Source organism: Callospermophilus lateralis, chromosome X (assembly GCF_048772815.1).
Source record: "Callospermophilus lateralis isolate mCalLat2 chromosome X, mCalLat2.hap1, whole genome shotgun sequence".
NCBI classification, from domain to species: Eukaryota; Metazoa; Chordata; class Mammalia; order Rodentia; family Sciuridae; genus Callospermophilus; species Callospermophilus lateralis.
Window position 1 is genome coordinate 26905542 of NC_135325.1, and position 17428 is coordinate 26922969.

The 17428-nt window shown below is 46.9% G+C and overlaps 1 pseudogene; it reads left to right on the forward strand.

The window, feature by feature from the left end:
• Nucleotides 1–8348: 8348 nt before the first annotated feature.
• Nucleotides 8349–17428, forward strand: part of LOC143639382 (protein Red pseudogene) — a 164980-nt pseudogene continuing 155900 nt past the window's right edge.

Here is a 17428-nt window from a genome sequence, read left to right on the forward strand (position 1 = left end):
GCGGCTGCAGACACCATTTCGGGTTTTGACCAAGGTTCTTATGAGTCCACAGTGATTTTTTTTTTTTAATCCTTCCGCTCTCTAGGTTCTGAGGCCCTATAATGATTCCAAGAACTGGTCTCTGATTCTCCAAGGACTGGTCAGATTTGGTGGCTTCCCATTGTGGCCAGTCTCCAGAGGGTTTGAAGGTAGCCAGCAGTGAATGACTGGCCTTTGTCAGAAGGTTGTACCGAGTGGGCATGCTGAAAGAGGGAAGGGAGGAGGGAAGGGGAGGAAGGAGGGAGGGAGGAAGGAGAAGGAGGACAAAGAAGGAGGGAAAGGAGAAGAGAGAGAGAGAGAAGAAGGAAGAAAAAAAGATAAAAGCCTGCAACCGTGAGAGCCCCAGGCCTAACCCAGGGTTTTTTCCTCTGCATCTTCAGGTTGCCTCCCTCTGTGGGCCTCAATTTCCTCTTCTGCAGAAAGAAGGCCTGGATTAGATCACTCCCCAGGCCTCTTCTAGCCTTGACATTCTGTGATTTTCTCATTTCCTTCAGACTCCAGGGGCCTGCAGACCCCATGCTAATGTGCATGAATAAAACATGGACATCCTCGAGCTCTAAATATTGCAAGTATTTGCTCTGGATTTGTTCTCACTTAACTGCGTGGTAAGCAGCGTCCAGCTGGGGCCCCACAGCCTCCTGTTTGGATTGTTCCAGTGTGGCCCGACTCCCTGAGGAGGTGGATGGAGTGTGGGGGAGGCCCAGCCTCTGGGCCTGGCTGCCTTAGCCTGGTCCCTCCTCCCCCGACACTTCCCACAAGCTGGCTGCCAGGGCGGGCATCGTTCTTAGGCCTCAACTCCAAACCGCCTTGTGCACCGGTGCTCCAGACCCTAATCCCTGCTGCACCGGGGACATTTCCCTGGGTTGTCTGCCCTGGTGCCTTCAATACGTGCCCATTCGATCCTCCCTAGGAGGTAGCTTTTCTCCATAGCAGGAGGGCACCTTTGGGTAACAGCTGCCCTCCAGGGACTGCCAGCCATACCCTATATATCTATCTTCTATAGGAACTCGACAGACATTATTTTTCTCTAATCTTAAGGGTTGTTTTTTTTTTTTTTTTTTTTTTTTTAAAAGATTTTTTAGAGAACTTTTCAGTGTACCAAAAACCTCCCAGAAAGCACAGAGAGTTCCTGTGTACCCTGTTCCTTGCCTCAGGTTCTCCTATTATTAGTATCTGGCATTAGTGTGTTATATTTGTTACAATGAACCAATATTGGTACATTAGCCCTTGCTATTATCACCATTAAGAACCATAGTTTATGGTAGGATCTAGTCTTTGGTTTAAGGGTTTTGCTAAACGCATTATGCTATCATATAGAATAGGGTCGCTGCCCTAAAAGTCCCCTGTGCTTTGTCTACCTATTCATCCTACCATCTCCTTAAACTCTGGCAATCTTTTATATTGTCTACATAATTTTGCACTTCTCAGAACATCATATAGTTGGAAACATACAGTATGTAGTCTTTTTGAAAATTTCACTGAATTTATTTTACTTTTTGGTATCAGGGATTGAATCCAGGGGCACTTAACCACTGAGCCACATCCCCAGTCCTTTTTTTTTTTTTGTATTTTATTTAGAGACAGGGTCTCACTGAGTTGCTTAGGGCCTCAATAAGTTGCTGAGGCTGGCTTTGAACTCACGATCCTCCTGCCTCAGACTCCCATTTGCTGGAATTACAGGCGTGAGCCACTGTACCTGGCTCGCACAGCCTTTTTCAATTGGCTTCTTTAGTTCAGTAATATGCACTTAAGTTTCCTCCAGGTCTTTTTGTGGACTGATAGTTTATTTCTTTTTATTACCTAATCATGTTTCGTTGTCTGGATGGACCACACAATAGATATGACTTTTGATGGATCGATTGGTTTAAAAGACCTAAAGTAATAGATGAACCACAATCTTCCAAATATGAAATCTATAAGAAATCTGGATTTCAGGATGTTCTAAGCAATGCATGTGCACAGTGTTTCTAACACAAAGAAAATCCAACATCCTGAGAGCTGAACGGACAGTATTAATTATGAAGTGGTCACTTTTAACCACAAATTCTTGTTTACATAATTGCATTTAAAATGAGATTTGATTAAATTTCTTTTACAACATTTTAGGTGTCTGTTCACACTACAAATTATGACCATATTAGATATTGTACAAATGGGGACACTTTCGAGAGTAAAAGTGAGATGCTATTAATAATTATGCTCAGACCACAAGTATAAACCAGGACTCTCCCAGATAATATATAGCATTCCTATTTATAACTAGTATCTGTCTTCTTAAAATAGTAGCTGAGGGAACATAGGATATTTTTGTGCTTCTCCAAAAATATTAGATGGCACATCAGTTAAGTTTATATAAGCTGAGGTAACACATAAAGTAGCAAATCTTTTTATTTTTCGCTCACAGTTAATGTTGATTGACAGGGGTGGGAGTTGCGGTGTATGTGTGTGAGGGGGATGTTCTGCTCCAGGCAGCCATTCAGGGATCCAGGTTGATGGAAGCGTTTGTCATCTTTCACTGGTACCTTTCAAGTAAGGTGACCAATCATCCCAGTTTGTCTCCCAGTAAAAGAGTACAGACTTCTAGTGTTAAAATGGGGACAGTTCCTGGTTACCCACTTCTGAGATTTCCCTACTGGTGGGAAGGGAGAGAAGAGAGAGCGAAGACTGACATTGGAGGTTTTATGGCCAAGCAACAAGTCACATCTGCCTACCCTACACTGATAACTCTGTCTCAGGCCACACCCAAGGGAGTCTGGGAAATGTAGTTTAGCTGTGTGCCCCAACAAAAAGGGAAATGGGTTGAGTGATAAGCTAGAAATTTCTGTCATGGTGGGGAAATCATAGTGTTTTTTTTTTTTTTTCTTAACTACTGGACCACTGACGAGATCAGTCTTTAACATTTGGCATATGTCTGGGAGGAACTGGTGTCCCTCCCTTTTGAAATCAAAGTCTCATTTGCCTAGCAGTCAACTCTGGGTGTCCCCATAGCTTGGGCCTCTGCTAGTGGGTAGTCTTTAACATCCTATTGTAAAGTTGGAGGTATGGCATGGTGGAGGTGACATCTAGCAGCCACAGAGAGCCACTAAATGGGACCCAGGTCACATGTAGGGGGAACAGGGTGATGTCACATAAGAGGATGTGGTTGTGCTACAAATGGAAAAGTTGTGGTCTTTAAGGCCACTTCGATACATTTGTGCACCCCCGTGAATATGCAGCTGCATCATGGGTCTTCAGCATGACTGTCGCTTACCAGGTCCAAATGGTCAGCAGCTGTGTCCTTCACCAACACCAACTCTCCAAGCAGCTCTGAGAAATGGGTTAGGGCTGGGGGAAGCCACATTCCTCAGGGTCATGCCATATGCTTCCCTTATGCAGGCTCTGTCTTCCCTGGGTACCCTTGATGGAGCCAGAGACCAGATCTGGAAGATGGGTTTCCGGGGCTTGATGCCAGGGTCTCGGAAACTTGATACAGACCATCCTGCCTTCCTGGGTGAGAGGGAGAGTGTGCCGGAAGTGGCGAAGGCTGAGCCCAGCTAGAGGGACATTGACCTTTGGGAGCCCCACCCAAGGGACCAAAGGCTTTCTTCAGTGTGGGCTTGGAAGGTGGCTTTTTCTTTCTTAACTCTCTCTTTGGGGCCACAGACTCAGTCACTGCATGAATGTTCTGTGTTGTACCAAATTACCACAAACTTGGTGGCTCACAGTTCTGGAAACCAGAAGTCTGGAGCTCAGTATCACTGAACAGAAATCATGGTGTCCGCAGGACCAAGCTCTGTCTGAGGCTCTGGGGAGAGCTGTTCCTTGCCTTTCCAGCTCCTGGACTGATCCTGTTCCTTGGATTGTGGCGACATCTCCCACTGCCTCCTCCTCCTCCTCCTCCTTCTCCTCCTCCTCCTCCTCCTCCTCCTCCTCCTCCTCCTTCTTTTTTTTTTTAATAATTTTTAGTTGTCAATGGATTTTATTTTATTTATTTATATATGGTGCTGATAAATGAACCCAGGGCCTCGCACGTGCTAGGCAGGCGCTCTACCACTGAGCCCCAGCCCCAGCCCCCACGGCCTCCTTCTTATAAGAACACTTGGGATGGCATTTAGGGTCTGCCTGAGTAAGAGACTCTCCTTATCTCAACATCTTTAACTTGATCAGGCGTGGAGGCGCACACCTGTAACCCTAGCAGCCTGGGAGGCTGAGGCAGGAGGGATCCAAGTTCAAAGCCAGCCTCAGCAACTTAGTGAGGCACTAAGCAACTCAGTAAGCTGCTTAAATAAAATATTGATTTAAAGAATTGTCATGTATAAGCAATTAAAACAAATAAAAAAAATAAAAAGGGCTGGGGATGTGGTTCAGTGGTTAGGTGCCTGTGGGTTCAATCCCCAGCACACACACACACACAAAATCCTTAACATATTCACACCTATGAAGTCTTCCCCCCCCGCCCAAATGTTAAAAGTTCCAGGGATTAAGACACAAACATCATTTTTTTTTGTTAGTTTTTGCACGTGCAACCGAGGGGCACTGCTTAGTCTCCCATGGACACCAAGACACAAAATACTTCAAAGAGTGTGAGACCCTTTCTGGGTCTGCATGGTGGGTAGGAGGGGGATGGGAAGAAGCCCATCTTGCTCAAGATCTCATTTGATTCTTGCAGAGCCTTCTCAGCAGGTATTATTCTTTCACTTGGGAGTGTGAGGCCCAGAGATCAAATGGCTTGCGGAAGGTGGTACAGGAGAAGACATTACGCTGGACTTCCGCAGCGCTGGCCGACTTCACAGCCTGTGTTATTTTTAGGGAAATGCAGGAAGTTCCATGAGGGTGGAACTCGGTTGGAACGCACAAGAGCCAGCACATTTGCACGTGTTGGCCAGATCAGCCCTGTCCCCTGCGTGGGAGGGTCTGGCCTTTTGCCTGCTTCTGGGATAATCCCTTAGCTGTGGCTGGTGCAGCCTGGCTGCAGGTGCTGAGCTTGGATGCAGCCAACCCAGAGCCCAGAGAGGGCCCAGCACCTCCTCCACAACCCTCTTTTCCCTAATGTTGCCTCTTGGTTTCCCCAATGCTTCTTGAGTCCTGTTGCCTCGTTTCTGGCTTCCCCTTCATCCCCTCCAATCTGGATCAATCCATTGTCTCTTTTTCACCCCTAGTGTTCTGGAAAGTTCTGGAAAGTTCCTTCCCTTCTCCCCCCTGTGTGTTTGGTAACTTCTTCATCTAGAAGAAGACAGGCAAAAGGCCACGATACCAGATATAAATAAGTGAGCCCATGCATGAGTAAGGGCATCCTTCTTTGCGTGAGTAGACATGGTTCTGAACTTTATTTACAAGATGGGTGCTTTACATGTGGGGCTCACTGGAAGTGAATAATGAAGAGTTTAAACTGTCTGTTTCCCCTCTGGACTTCCTTGAGAACGAATCAGTTCTTCCTGTTTGGTTTTGGTTGTTTTTCTTTTTAATCCAATGGATATCAAATCTAGGCCATCTACTACTGTGTGTGCATGCGTGTGTGTGTGTGTGTGTGTGTGTGTGTGTGTTGCTAGGGATGGACCCCAGGGCCTCGTGCATGCTAGCCAAGTGCTTTACCACTGAGGCACATGCCCAGCCCTCTTTTCATTTTCTTTTTTCTTTTGGTACCAGGGATTGAACCCAGGGACCCTTAACCACTGAGCCCCATCCCCAGCCCTTTTTATGTTTTATTTAGAGACCAGGGCTCTCTAAGTTGCTTAGAGCCTCGCTAAGTTTTGAGGCTGGCTTTGGACACACGATCCTCTTGCCTCAGCCTCCCAAGCTGCTGGGATGACAGGTGTGCTCCCTCTCTTCTTTTTTTGATGAGATATGGAGATGGAGAGGCAAGCTACTTTTTGCATTTTGTCATTTGTGCCCTTAAGGTTCACTAGAACCTGTAAGTAGTTAAGAGCTTGAGGCGCATGCATGCTTGTGTGTACTTTGGCTAACCAGAAGATTGCAACCAGTAAAAAGTGTAACGTTGGAATAGCTGAACACTGTGGGCTTCTGAAACTGTCTTAAATAGGAAAGGCTAGGCTGGGCCCAACAACAAATACACCTTTCATATCTCAGTGGCTGAGAACAACAGGAGCTGATTTCTTCTTTATAAAATACCTAATACAGGCTATTAGGGGTCTTTTCTTTCCAATGACTTGAGGATCCAGGCTTCATTCCAGGATGCCCTATCTTACCATCTCATCTGGCCTCTGATTGTTACTGAAGGTGACAATACAGCAGGAAGATCACATAAGATGTTTTTAATGGCGGGCCTTGGGAAAAATGACTGACATTATTTCCACTTACATCCCATTGGCAGGAACCCTGTCATATGACCTCAATCTAACTTCAAGGGAGGCTGGGAAATGTAGTCTTTTTTTTTTGATCCCAGAAAGAAGAAAATGAAATTAGTAACATGGAGGATTATTTCTTTTACCCACCCTTTATAGAGTTTTCCATTCTTGTCCATCTGTCCTTGTCAAGTTCCTAATGACTCTTTGCTTATCCACTACATCAACACACCTCTCTATATTCCATTTTCACTAAGGAATATAAGTTACTGTTAATAGTCAAAAACATGACCCCTGTTAGAGACAGTTGCTTGTTAAAGCAAAGAGAAGCTTTTGGCTAAAGGAATTTCAGTCATGGGTAAGCTGGTAGGGGAAATATTGGGGGGCTCCTGGAATGACATACCAGGCAGGTCCTATGTGTCATCGTTGGTGCCATTTTGCCACAGTCCCAGTCTAGCATTCAAGCAACTGATACGTTAACCATAGCCCTCTGAGACAATCTGTGACAGAACAATCCAACTAAGCTGTCCCTGAGTTCCTGAATCTCTGATAGTGTATGAGATAATAAACTCTTGCCTTTTCAAGTTGTGAAATTGGAGGATCATTTGTTACACAGCAATATGTAACTACTACAATGCTCATCTTTCTACGCAATTGCTTGTCCTGCTGCCTTCAGGTCCACCACCAGATGCAGGTCAATGTTCTTACACAGGTGGCTTAACCAGTTAGCACAATTATGTCAAGCCCAGTTCCACAATAGATTCCTTACACCTTATCCCTCAGAGTGGTTCTGTCGCTCTGATCAAACCCCGCCTGATATCCCAAGAAAAAGAGATTTCCCATTCCCTTTATCATTGGTTTCCTCAGCAGTAAAGGTTTTCAACTTTTGATTGGAATTATTTAGAGAATTTAAAGAAAATACTATGCTTAGGTTTTACATCCAGAATTTCTGATTTAATTGGTCTAGGGTGTGGCCTAAATATCAGGATCTCTTAAAGCTGGGGATACCTCTGAAGGGTCATCACTAGTCAAAAGTCTCCAGTTGAGCCAAGGGGACTGGGTCTTTGTACCCTCAGGTGGGCCAGTCATTGAAAGTGGTGTGCCCCCAGGGAAAGGCACCTTCATCTTCGGTAAGGCAGCTCTCTTGGACTTAGGTTTCTTCCTAGAGAGAGATTTTCCCTGAGACACATCAGCAGCACACACCCCAATGGCTGAAGGAGTAAGAGTCCTTCAGTTTTGAAGAAGGGGTGTCTTGGTCTGTTTGTGCTGCCATCACAAACTACCATAAACTGGGTAAATGATAAACAGCCAACATTTATTTTTCACAGTTCTAGAAGCTGGGAAATCCAAGATCAAGGTGCTGTGTTGATAGATTGGTGTCAGTTGAGGGCCCACTTCCTGGTTCACAGATGGCCATCTTCTCTGTGCCTTCATGTGGGAGAAGAGACCAAGAAGCTCTCTGAGGTCTTTTTATAAGGGCACTAACCCCATTCATGAGGGCCCCACCCTTCTGACCTCATTATTGCCAAAGGTCCCACTTCTGAATACCATGGCCATGGGGGTTAAAAAGTCAACATATGAATTTGTGTGTGGGGGGGAACATACACAAGTATTCAGTCCATAGCAGAGGGGATCTGACCAATGCCAGTGACCATTACCTCTTTCTAGTGCAAAGATTCTGGGATTGTAGCTTCAGTCCCAGGGTTATGTATGCAGAAGGGATGGATCTCTCACTCTCTTCGGCTGGGCATGGCGTCAGATGCCCCAGGAGAGTAGCTGAAAGGTTCCAGGAGACTGAGAGCTTGATTAAAGCATAACAACTCTCCTTAAAACCTCCCTCGCCATTAGCAGAGGGAGAGCCGGAGGGAGGTGTCAAGTCAACTGGCTCCAAAGAAGCAAGGCCCTGGGGGAAAAATTAAAAGGCGCTCCCGAGAAAGGAGTGGCTTCCAGAAGGAAAGTCTCCCAGGTATAGCAACTCAGGTCCCCAGAGCATGGAAGATAACAGAGTTGCAAGGGACTGTGGTCGCCATGGTAATGGTATCTCGGATTCCCACCAAATATAAGCTGCTGGCTGACCTGTCAATCACACAGCATCTCCATTCACAGTGGCATGCAGACAGGGCCCATTGGGGGAAGGGAAGAAAGAAGGCGGCTTTCGTGTCTGCATGCGGCAGACCCAGGGGAGCATTTACGCTCAGGTATGTGTCTTTGCATATATGACTCTTTGCAAGGGCGTCTGGGCATATAAACATGGAAGAGCAAGTGTGTGTTGGGGCTGGGACTGAGAATCCGAGCTGGACCCAGTGCTCGTGCATGTCAGGCAGGCAGCGAGTTTCAGTGGAGAGGCTCGGGTTGAAGGCCTCTTCACTCTGTTTCCAAATATCATCAACTGCCATTGTCTATTCATTAGAAAATAATTTCTTTGGAGAAATTTTCTCCCTTCAATAGTCTCATTTACAATGCAAATACAGTCGTGTGGAGATGCACTACAGCAACACTTCTGAGAATTCACCACGAGGTGATTTCATCATTGTGTGAGCATCACAGAGTGCACCGACACAAACCGAGATGCAAATGACATCACTAGGCGACATAATCTGGTGGGACCACCGTTGCAGATGTGGCCTGCTGTTGATGGAAGTGTCCTTATGTCCGTATGTCCTTATGTCCTTATGCCTTACTGGCACATGACAGTAATTGTGAGTTAGTGATTGTTATGGTTGGGATAGGAGGTGTCCCCCAAAAGCTCATGTAGGAGACAATGCGACAGAGTTCAGAGGGAGGAGGATTGGGTTGTGACAGCCTTAACCCAATCAGTGAGCTAATTCCCTGATGGGATTCACTAAGTGGTGACTGGAGGCAGGTGGGTGTGGCTGGAGGAGCGGGTATTGGGGACGTGGCTGTGGGGTCTGTATTTTGTACCTGGAGAGTGGAGTCTCTCTCTGCTTCCTGATCATCATGTGAGCTGCTTCCCTCTGCCACACTCTTCCTCCATGATGTCCTGCCTCACCTCCAGCCCTGAGGAATGGAGCCTGCTGTCTGTGGACTGAGACCTTGAAACCATGAGCCCCAAATAAACTTTTTCCTCCTCCACAACTGTGCTGCTCGGGTCTTTTAGTCTCAGCAGCGAAAAAGTTGGCTCAAACAGCAATAGACCAAGAATGAATGGACAGCCCTCAAATGGAAGGCCGCCTTGCCCTGCCAGGCTGAGGTGGCCAGGTGAGGCGTAGAGACCAAGGCTGTAACAAAATGCTATAAACTCGATGGGTTACAAACAGAAATTCATCTCACAGTTCTAGAGGTTGGGAAGTCCAAGGTCAGGGTGTGGGTAGATTTGCTGTCTGGTAGGGCCCACTGTCTGCTTCAGAGATGATGCTTTGTCCCTGCATCCTCACCTGCCAGGAGAAATGGAACTGTCTTCCAGGCAAGGACTTGGGTCAGGTTATGTATGTAGGAAGTGATCTCAGGTGACACTGCCAGAGGATGAGGAGCCAGACTGGGGACTGAGGGGAGCCAACGTGCAGTGTGCTGAGACGTGTTCCCACGGTGCATGATGGGCTAAATCCCACTGGGTACCTCTGGGAGTCAAGCGAGGGTGGGAGTCATTCTCTACCAACTCCTGTGTGTTGTCACCAAGGGCTGGTCTGGGGACTACCAGACTGTCTCACTCAGCCCTGAGAAGCAGGAAGAATAGCATGAGCTCGCAGAACATGGTATATTCTAGAAGATCCATGCTGAGGGGGTTAGGGTAGAACACTGTCAATGTCCATTACACCTCGTGTGGCCCTTCTAGCAGTATGACCAGAGCAACTGGTAGTCCTGGCTGTGGCCCAGCAGGCCCCTTGGTGACAGACTTCAATAGTCACACTACAGCTGGATCAGGGTCCAAGAGTCAGGGCATGTGAATTATTTGCTGAGTGGAACTGATTGGGCAGCCAGCCTGCCACAGGCCACAGCATCAGGTGAGGCCACTTCCCAGGAAGCAGGACCCTCTTACAATTGGAGACAATGGCAGACTGTCGCCTGTCAGCCCAGGCTTGGTCTTGGACAGGTATTTGCAGAGGATCTCTGCTCCCATCCCCTGTCCACCTTCTGTCTGCTCCTCAGTCCCTGGCCACGACCTGACACCTTCTGTGGATACTAACAAGCACTCTTGGCCTCTTCTGCTGGCTCAGGCTCCGGCCCCCTTGTCCCCAAGGGCTGCTTTTCTGCTCAACTTTATCATTGTCAGGGGAATGGTCCCTTCCCTGAGCCTCCAGCTTGGGATTTGGAGGAGACCTAGACTATCTCCCCTCCAAGTTCTCCAGCAACCAGATGATGCACAGAGAAGGTGAATTAGCAGGTGGACCTGCGGCAGCCGCCCTGGGCCTAATCTCAAGTCCCAGTGTCCCCATTACATTCTGCTTCAATTCCCACCTATTTTCCAGTCCCCTGAGATGGTGAGTTCCATTCAACTGCTGCCAGAGAACTTTCTGGAATCCAGGACTATACCAAGCACACCGGGAAGAAGGACGGTCTACAGGAGGCCTTTGCCTCACACATTGTTTGCCAAAGCAGGACTAGGTGGTCTCTGTCAAGGTCAACCAGGAATTTCAGGCCTTTTCACCATCTGGTCAGCATGAGGCTCCTGCTTGGCAGTTTGTTGTTGTGTTTTTGGTACCTGGGATTGAACTCAGGGGCACTCAACCACTGAGCCCCATACCCAGTCCTATTTTGTATTTTATTTAGAGACAGGGTCTCACTGAGTTGCTTAGTGCCTCACCATTCCTGAGGCTGGCTTTGAACTCGAGATCCTCCTGCCTCAGCCTCCTGAGCCACTGGGATTACAGGTGTGCACTACCACACCCAGCTCTGCTTGGCAGTTTTGATGACAAATGATATATATCCCAATGCCTTTCACAGAGGGCTCAGCAAGAACCTGTTCACATCTTTCCTTTATCCACAGTGACGTAGAGGTGGGCTCTATGTGGTCTGTGGTCAGAGAGAAGGGGGGCAAAAGCCCACAAGTAAACAGCTCAGAAAAGGGTCCCCTGCCTTTGAGGATTATAAAATACGAACCCTCAACCTCCTTGCCACAAAGGTGTGGCCAGAATCGTATTAATAAGGTCATATAATCAGGAACTACAAAGGCCCCCAGGGACTCGGAAATCGAATGAGCCTCCTTCCTGAAGCATCAGGGATCAGATGAGGGAGATCAAGACCCATGGGGACAGGAAATGCAGAATCTTTCTTAAAAATTAATTTGTTCTTTTTAGATACACATGACAATAGAGTGCATTTTGACACATTACACATACATAAAGTATCACTTCCCATTCTGTGGTTGTGCATGATGTGGAGTTTCACTGGTCATGTGTTTACATATGAACATAGGAAGGTTCTGTCCAGTTCATTCCACTGTCTCTCCTATTCCCATCCCCCTTCCCCTCATTCCCCTTTGTCTAATCCAATGGACCTCTAGACTTCCCCTCCCCACTCTTCCTTGTTATGGGTTACCATCCACATATCAGAGAGAACATTTGGCCTTTGTTGTTGTTTTTTTTTTTTTTTTTTTTTGCGATTGGCTTATTTCACTTAGCATGATATTCTCCAGTTCCATCCGTTTACCAGCAAAAGCTGTAATTTCATTCTGAGTAATATTCTATTGTGTATATATACCACATTTTCTTTTTTTGGGGGGGGGGATATACTGGGGAATTGAACTAAAAGTCACTTGACCACTGAGCCCTATTTTGTATTTTATTTAGAAACAGGGTCTCAGTTGCTTAGTGCCTCATTTTGCTGAAGCTGGCTTTGAAATTGCAATCCTCCTGCCCCAGCATCCCCAAGCTGCTGGCATTACAGGATTTCTTTATCCATTCATCTGTTGAAGGACATCTAGGTTGGTTCCACAGTTTAGCTATTGTGAATTGTGCTGCAATAAGCTTTGATGTGGCTGTGTCCCTGTAGTATGCTGTTTTTAAGTCCTTGGGGTATAGACCAAGGAGAGGAAAAGTTGGGTCAAATGGTGGTTCCATTCCCAGATTTCCAAGGAATCTCCATACTGCTTTCCAGAGTGGTTGCACCAATTTGCAGTCCCACCAGCAGTGTTTGAGTGATCACTATCTTCGCCAACATTTACTGTTGCTTGTATTCTTGATAATTGCCATTCTGACTGGTGTGAGATAGAATCTCAGTGTAGTTTTAATTTGCATTTCTCTAATTGCTAGAGATCTTGAGCATTTTTTTTCATATATTTTTTGACCATTTATAGGAAATGCAGAATCTTTAAGAAGCACTTTAAAAGAAAAAAACAACCGTTTGATTCTTTCATACAGTTCTCCCTTTCCATTGCCACCACCCCCACCACCATGTCTTTTCTGGTGCCCAACAACAAATGTCTAACATGTTTGCAGTGCTGAACAGTTTCCCCAGTGCTGTGGCAAACCTCGTCTCATTCCCTGTTCAAGCACATTTTGAGGTTTGTGAAGTGGGCATTAGGATTCCCATCATACAAATGAGGTTATGCATGGGGGCTCTCTGAGCCCAAAAGACCTTGTCCCACAATGTTTCTGTTAGTATTATGTATAGAGATTAATAATAGCTGTGGCTCAATTTTCTTGATCTTCCATTCTTAACATGGGGCTTTTATCCTCTTGGCTGCAAAATAGTTGCTGTACTTCCAGGGATGGCACCTTCATTCCAGGTAGGAAGAAAGGAGAATACAAAGGACGGTTGATGTAATAGAGAATGGTTCTCTTTTTCCTGGAAGCACCAGCTTGTGAGTTTTAAAAAATTTTTATTAGTTATTGATGGACCTTTATTTGTTTATATGTGGTGCTGAGAATTGAACCCAGTGCTTCACACATGCTAGGCAAGTGCTCTACTACTGAGCCACAACCCCAGCCCTGAAACTTGTGAGTTTTATTTATAACTCATTGGCCAGAACTGGGACACAAATCCTCTGCCCAGCTATAAGAAAATTTAGGAAGAGAAGCATTTACATTTTCCAGCTTCTATAGTAGAAGACAAAGGAAAACAGGACTGAGAATGGTTTGGGGGTGGCTGTTCCAGTGTGAGCCATAATGTTCTCCTGCAAAATAAAGGAGTTGGGCAGAACAGCCTCTCAACCGCTTTCCAGATGAGATTGTGTGGAATGGGCTAGCGGGGGGCTTCATGGACTCATGGAAGGGCTGTGTTTTGGAAAAGTCTGGAGTTTGAACCCTTTGCAGTCCCAAACTGTGTGACCTTGGATAAGTCATTTCACATCCGGGAGCTTCACTTGCTTTAGGTGTAAAATAAGGGCAATAATATCCACCTCTCAACGGTGCTGTCAAGGTTGGGGTGCTATAGCAAGTTCTTAGCACAGAGATCGGCACACGGTACATGCTCATCGGAGTAGCAGCTGAGCCACAAGGCCAGCCGGGCATCTTGGCTTTCCGGGAATCAGTCACTCCTGGCATCTGATCTAGATCAGATCAGATCAGTTTGCCTCTTAAGGGAGCCAGTGAATGGGTCCTGGTGGGGATCACCTGGACACACAGTCGGATAGCTGGCGTGGGTGGAGGCGGCCTCCGTGGAGTGGAAACCCCGGTCACGATTGCATCAGAGACCGTGCAGATCCGGTGCAGCTCTGAGCCCAAGGGGCTGCAGATAAGATGGCGCTGGAGGTGGTCCCCAGAGCCTGCCCTGAGCCAAGAAATGCCTCCCCCGTGCAAAGCCAGGATGTCTCCTCTGGGAGGGAGCCACGTAGGCAGCGCTTGCAAATGTCTTAAAATAGAGCATGAAGGACTCCCGCTGCCAGAGCCGGGTTCTGAGGGCTTTCCTCTGGGCGGAGGGCGGCGATTCTCCTGCCAGGCCGCGGGCTCCCGGTGCCAGGACTACTTAGCATTATTGGCTGATCGGAAGGAGCCTCGGGCCTTTGATGACACCGCCGGTGACTCAGAGCTGAAGGAGCTTGCAAGTGCTAATTGAGCAGCTCCTCCGCGGCTGGGGCTGTCCTCTGCCTGCTGAGAATCTATGGGGACCGAATTGGGTCCCCCACCGCAATTCCTATGGAGATGACTTAGCCCCCAGCACCCCAGAATGCGACTGTACCCCAACTTAGACGGTTGGATTGGGGATTTTTCGGTCTGCGATGGTGCACAAGGGATGCGCTTTCAGTAGAGAACCACACTCGGAGGTGTGGACTCGGGACTTGGCCCTGGCCACAGCTCGGTGGGCCCATCCTCTTTGGCCCTGCACCCAGCTCGGCTTCCGCTCAGCCCTGTCACCCATCAGGAGGGGGGGACAGCCCCCACTCTGCTGTGCTTCTGAAGCAGGGTGCGGGGAGCTTAGGGGTGTGAGATGCATTTTCCAGCATCTCACACATCTGGTCGGGAAGCAATCACAGGTAAATGGAGGAGCCTCGGTATTTGGAGCTAGAGTCTGTTAGGAGGTAATTAAGTTAAAATGGGGCTGTTGATGCTGGGCTGTAATCCAGTGTGGCTGGTGTCCTTGCAAAGAGATTAGGACAAAGATGGAGCAACTGAAGAACAGGGAGATGTGGCCATGCGCAAGCCAAGGAGGGAGGCATCAAAGGGAATATCCAGCGCCTTGACCTTGAATGCTGGTCTCCAGAACGCGCACACAATAATTGTCTAATGTTTAAGCCACTCAGTCTGTGGTACTTGGGCTGGCTCTTAGAATCCCATTCCGTGCCTTCAGCCTGAAAAGAGAAGGAAACCACTCTGAACTGACTGGTGTTTCTCAGGCACCTTCTTGCACCTATAAGCTGCTACTTGCACCATCTCTATTAGCATCAGGATATATTAATAATAACAGCCAACAGGAGCCGACTGTGTCTATGAGGACGTTCATTTGAGGGGCCCCTCCTTAAGAAAAATAATACAAGCCAAGTGCAGTGGCTCACACCTGTAATCCCAGTGGCTCCGGAGACTGAAGCAGGAGGATTGCGAGTTCAAAGCCAGCCTCAGAAATAGTGCAAAGCCCTAAGCAACTGAGAGAGACCCTGTCTCTAAATAAAACACAAAATAGGGCTGGGGATGGGGCACAGTGGTAGAGTGCTCCTGAGTTCAATCCCAGGTTAAAAAAAATACAAAATGGCAAATATAAAATCTGATATATATATATATATATATATATATATATATATATATATATATGTCAGATTTTTCATTGATGTGACTAAAACACCTAACCAGAGCAACTGTAGAGGAGGAAAAGTTTGAGGGCTCACAGTTTCAGAGGTCTCATTTCACAGACAGCAGGTTCCATTCCTGGGGCTCAAGGTGAGGCAGGATGTCATGGCAGGAGTGTGCGGTACAAAAAAGCAGCTCACGTGGTCAGGAAGCAGAGAGAGAGAGAGAGAGAGAGAGACAGAGAGAGAGAGAGAGAGACTCCACTCTCCAGATACAAAATATATACCCCCAAAATACACCCCCAATGCCCACCTCCTCTAGCCACCCCCTACCAATCCAGTGAATCCCTATCAGGGGATTAATCCACTGATTGGGTGAAGGCTCTCACAACCCAATCATTTCTCCTCTGAACCTTCTTGCTTGTCTCACACATGGACTTTTAAGAGACTCCATATCTGAACCACAACAACACACACACATAATTATCATGAAATTAAGTTACATACATTGAATAGTTGAATAATGAAATAGTTGCATAGTTGAATAAGGTACATGATTGAATAATAAAATAAAATTCTTCTTCTGCTGCATACGTTGCTGTGCCGATGAGCCTGTGTAGTTTTGCCTCAGGGACACCTGTTTCCTCAGGCCATTTTACTGCTTTGATAACAAGTTTCTGTACCACTTGTTTCTGGGTCCACCAGACTCCGTCAGAACAAGATGTGTGCGATATGCTAAGATGCTGTTGGAAACACGGGGGTGCAGAGAACAGACCACTTTTCAGACAGATGCAACTTGTGTTTGTAGGACTTTGATAGCTCTTTGTCCTACAAGCACACAAATGCCAATAAATCCTGTGCATTTCAAGCTTTGTTTGTCCCCACTACATACAGGGCCCTGGGACTCTGTGGCAGATTATATTTCCACAATGGTCACAACCAGATTTCCTATCACACATGCTCTTCTTATAAGGGGATATTGACATTCTTCTCATTGAGAAGTGGGGCCTTGTCTTCCTGGCCTTATCTGAGTGGGTCTGTGACAACAACAAGTGACACTATGTGACTTCCAAAGGAGGTCACATAAGGCACTACAGCTTCCACCTTGCCATTGGGATGCTCACCCTTGGAACCCACCTCTCACGCTGTGAAGAAGCCCAGGCCACATGGAGAAGCCAGCAATTAAGATCTCAGCCAATAACCCCCATCAACCACCAGATATGAGCGAGGAGCCTCCAGAGGATTCTGGGCCCCAGCCTTTGAGCCACTCCAGCTGATGTTATGTGAAGCAGTGACAAGTGTCCCTGCCACACCCTGACCATTGCAGATTTGGAAGCAAAACAAATGATTGCTATTGTTTTCAGCCACTGAGTTCTGAGATGGCTTGCTATGTTGCAAAAGATACCCAGGACAGGTACATTCCTACTGTGACAGAACCTCTAGCATGCATGTTTGAACATGTCTCAAGTGTGAGCGAGCCAGCCCGGAGGGCGGCAGTATTCCTGAAGGCTGTTTCTGCCCTGCTTTGTGTGATGGCTAGCACCAACTCTGCATTGAAGGGTCTGCAAACCCTTAAACAAAAATTCATTGTTCATCAGGTTTCTATTGCTGTAACGAAATGCCTGAGAAAAACAGTTTAAAGGAGAAAAGGTCTATTTTGGCTCATGGTTTCAGAAGATTCAGTCCATCCATGATCACTTGGCTCCATTGCTGTGGGTCATTGGCAAGGCAAAACATCACCACACATGCCTGTAATACCAGAGGCTAGGGAGGCTGAGGCAGGAGGATGGCAAGTTCACAGCCAGCCTCAGCAAAAGTGAGGCACTAAGCAATTCAGTGAGATCCTGTCTCTAAATAAAATACCAAATAGGGCTGGGGATGTGGCTCAGTGGTTAAGTGCCCCTGAGTTCAGTCCCCAGTACCAAAAAATAAAAATAAAAAAACAATTAGGAATCCATCAATGGACTCATATACTGATAAGGTTATGATT